Below are 3,826 nucleotides of genomic sequence, written 5' to 3'. Positions count from 1 at the left end.
TGGATACTCAACCACTGAGCCACATCCCCAGCCCTATTTTGTATTTTATTTAGAGACAGGTAATCACTGAGTTACTTAGCACCTTGCTGTTGCTGAGGCGGGCTTTGAACTCTTGATCTTCCTGCCTCAGCCTCTCGAGCTGCTAGGATTACAGGCATGTGCCAACGCGCCCTGCTAGCTAAGAGTTTTTTGTTGGTTTGGTTTGGTACTGGGGATTGAATCTAGGTGCTCTCTACCCCTGAGCTACATTCCCAGCCCCTTTTATTTTTTATTTTGAGACAGGATCTTTCTAGGTTGTATAGGACCTCGCTAAATTACTAAAACTGGCTTTGAACTTGTGATCCTAATGCCTCAGTAATCCCTCTGGGATTATAGTCATGCACCACTGTGTCTGGCATAAAGGTTGATACTATAGTAGCAACTTTCCCACTCACCCAGAATTAGCAGAAAAGCAATCAGCACAGATATCCTAAACACAAGCCTCAAGCCAATTGTAGAGCTATGATCCTATTCATCACTGGATTCATTTCCTCATATTAGTAGGAAAGGAAATTTTGCTTAGCCATACTGGGAATCAAACTCAGGGCCTTGCTTGTACAGTCAAGTGCTTCTCCCCTGAGCTACATCCCTAGACCTTTTTATTTAAATTTTGAGACAGGGTATCACTAAATTGTCCTGGCCAGGCTCAAACTTGCTTTCCTCCTGCCTCAGCCTCTGGAGTCACTGGGATTATAGACATGCTCAAGAAACATTTTTAATCAAGGGGTGTGGTAGGACATTATGGCCCCCAAAGATTTCCAAGTCCTAATTTATGAACCTGTCAATGTTAACATACACAACTTAATCTCTTTGTAGATGTATTTAAGGTAAATGTATATAGATGAGGAGATTATCCTGGATTATCTAGATAGGCCCTCAATAAACTCACTATCATTATAAGAGGAAGATTTGACTACAGAAGAGAAGGCAATGTGTTATGGTTAAACATGACCCCTAAAGTACATATGACGGGAAAAATCTCCAGTGTAATAATGTCGAGAGGGGGGACTTTTAAGAGATGGTTAGAGTGGGAGGGCTCTGCCTTCATTAATGGATTCAAGCTGTTTTCCCAAAGTGATGAGTTTGGTCTCCTTCCCTTCTTCTCCCTCCCACAAATGCTCTCTCACTGTATGATACCTCTCCATGTTATTATGCAGCAAAAAGACCCTCACCAGAGTTAGGCCTCTCAACCTTAGACTTCCCAGCATCCGGAACTGTAAGAGATACATTTCTGCTCCTTATAAAGTACCCAGTCTGTAGTATTCTGTTATAGCGGCACAAAACAGGCTAAGACACAATGTGGTGACCAAAGCGAAGATTGGAGTGACAAGACCTTAAGTCAGAGAACACAAACAGTCACCAAAAAGTGGAAGAGACAAGGAATGAATTTACCCCTGGATCATTCAGAGGAACCATACCAGCTGACACCTTGAATTTATTTTATTTTTTAAAATATATTTTTAGTTGTAGATGGACACAATATCTTTATTTTATTTATTTTTATGTGGTGCTGAGGATTGAATCCAATGCCTCATGTTTATGAGGCAAGTGCTCTGCCACTGAGCCACAGCCCCAGTCCCTTGAATTTATTTTTATCTCTTCTTTTTTTATTTTGGTACAGGAGAAAGAACCCAGGGGAGCGTAACCACAGAGCTACATCCCCAACCCTTTTTATTTATTTATTTATCTGTACAAAACATTTAATTTATTGATCTTTTGGGGGGAATTTCATGCCTCACCACTGTATTACAGGAGTCATTGATTTTGTAGCTTTTTCAACATGGACTGGTTTCATCTTCGTGATGCTCAGGAATCAGTTCTTCCTGCAGAGGTTCTGGAGAGAGGCTTTTTGAGAAGTGTGCAGCTTCCTTCTGTATGTTACAAAAGCTTTATTTACTTGGTTAACTTTTTCACCATTCACAATGTTTATCTTCTTAAGATTAGGGGTAATTGGTTTTGCTTTGTTTTTAGCCTTAAAGAGTTTTTTTTTTTTTTTTTTTTTTTTTGCTAGATATATAAAATACACTTCTGGACTTCTGTCCTCTTAATTTGTTCTAGCCATCATCTCTCATCAGACCTGATTTACCCATTACATGCGTGCTCAAGTTCCAGGTGACACCATCTGCACGCACATGATTCCCCTTTTTTTAATTGTGGGACAGTGTCTCACTGAGTTATTTAGGGCTTCACTAAATTGCTGAAGCTGTCTTTGAACTTATGATTCTCCTGCCTCCACCTCCTGAATCACTGGGATTACAGCCTGTGGTACTGTGCCCAGTTCCCCTTTCCTTTTATGTCTTTCTAGAGCCTGTGTAGAATTCCTTAGGATGACATTTGAGGACTTTTATAATTGTATTAGCATGTTTCTGGTTGCAAATGGCAAAAAGGCCTACTCAACTTGTTTTGTTCATAAAAGATAATTTTTGGTCATTGAACTAAAAAGTATATGTGAAGACTTCAGGCATAGCTGAATCTAGAGACTGAAATATTATTGTAAATAATTGGTCCCTCAAGCCAGGATCAGTGGTGCACACCTATAATCCCAGTGACTAGGGAGGCTGAGGCAGGAGGATTGCAACTTTGAGGCCAGCCTTGGCAATTTAGTGAAACCCTGTCTTGAAATAAAAAAATAAAAAGAGCTGGTGATGTGGCTCAGTGGTAAAGCACAGGGCTCAATTCTCAATATAACAACAACAACAAAAGGTCTTTCTCTCTTTATCTCCTCCCCTCAGGTTCCCCTCCCCCTCCCCAAATACTGGGTTTGAGCCCAGGTTCTTGCACATGCTAGGCAAACACTGAGTTGCATCCCCAGTTCTTTTTATTTTGAGATAGGGTTCCACTAAATTGCCAGACCAAATTGAAACTTGCAATCCTGCCTCAGCCTCTCAAGTCACTGGGTTTACAGGTGTGTGCCACCATGCCCAGCTCTTTCTCTTTCTCTCTCTCTCTTTAAATACAGAAGGGTGGGTTTCATTGTGGCATGTTCGTACATATGAATTTTGCTTAAAGTTCTTTCCCAGTACCTTCCCCACCTGACTTTCCTTTCTCTTAGATTTCCTGATTCCTGTTCTCCCCAAGAATTCCAATAAATATTTGGGGAAGAATTCTCACTGGCCCAGCTGACAGTCATTGTTGCTCTCTAATCAGCCAGACCAGACTCCATTGTGCACCCCCATCTGGGGATATGAGAGTGGAGTTAGGACCACCAAACCAAATGGGACATGGGAATTACTAAAGCAAACAAGAGCGTGCTATTTCTAAGAGGTGGAAAGGAGGCTGGGTAAGTAAATGCAGAAATTCTTTCCAGATTATTTAGCATGGAATTCAGTTTGTCCTCACCAGCATGGCCCTTGGGAGATGTTTATAGTTCAGTATCCATTCTGATTAATTTGTGCATATACCCGTTGGCTTGTTAAATCTGTTGAACATCACCTCTGCCCATTTCCACCGAATAGTTTTGCCTAGTTTATCAACTTTCCCAGCCAGATCTTCTGCTCCTACCCCTGCATACACACACCCCATAGCCCAACCTAATGGTCCTACTTTTGGGGACATCAGTCTATAAAAGCAGAGTCTGATTATTTTCATTTCTACTTATCTTCAAAGACCAGTTCAACCAAGGCCCCATGAGGCCTTTGTACTGTCCTCACCTGGAATTGACCTTAGACTTGCCTCACCCCACCTGAATATTCTGTGAGTGTGTCTCTCATTGTCTCTTTCTTTTTGTGGGGTGGGGTACTGGGGATTGAACTCAGGGGCACTGAGCCACATCCTGACCCTATTTTGT

The 3,826-nt window shown here is 41.6% G+C and overlaps 1 pseudogene; it reads right to left on the bottom strand.

Moving 5' to 3' along the window:
* Positions 1-1,774: 1,774 nt before the first annotated feature.
* Positions 1,775-3,384, bottom strand: LOC114094119 (ribosomal biogenesis factor-like; annotated as a pseudogene).
* Between the last annotated feature and the right edge of the window lie 442 nt (positions 3,385-3,826).

The sequence above is a fragment of the Marmota flaviventris genome, chromosome 10 (assembly GCF_047511675.1).
Source record: "Marmota flaviventris isolate mMarFla1 chromosome 10, mMarFla1.hap1, whole genome shotgun sequence".
NCBI lineage: Eukaryota > Metazoa > Chordata > Mammalia > Rodentia > Sciuridae > Marmota > Marmota flaviventris.
Note: the sequence above shows the minus strand (reverse complement) of the source record. Positions and strands in the feature narration are given on the sequence as shown.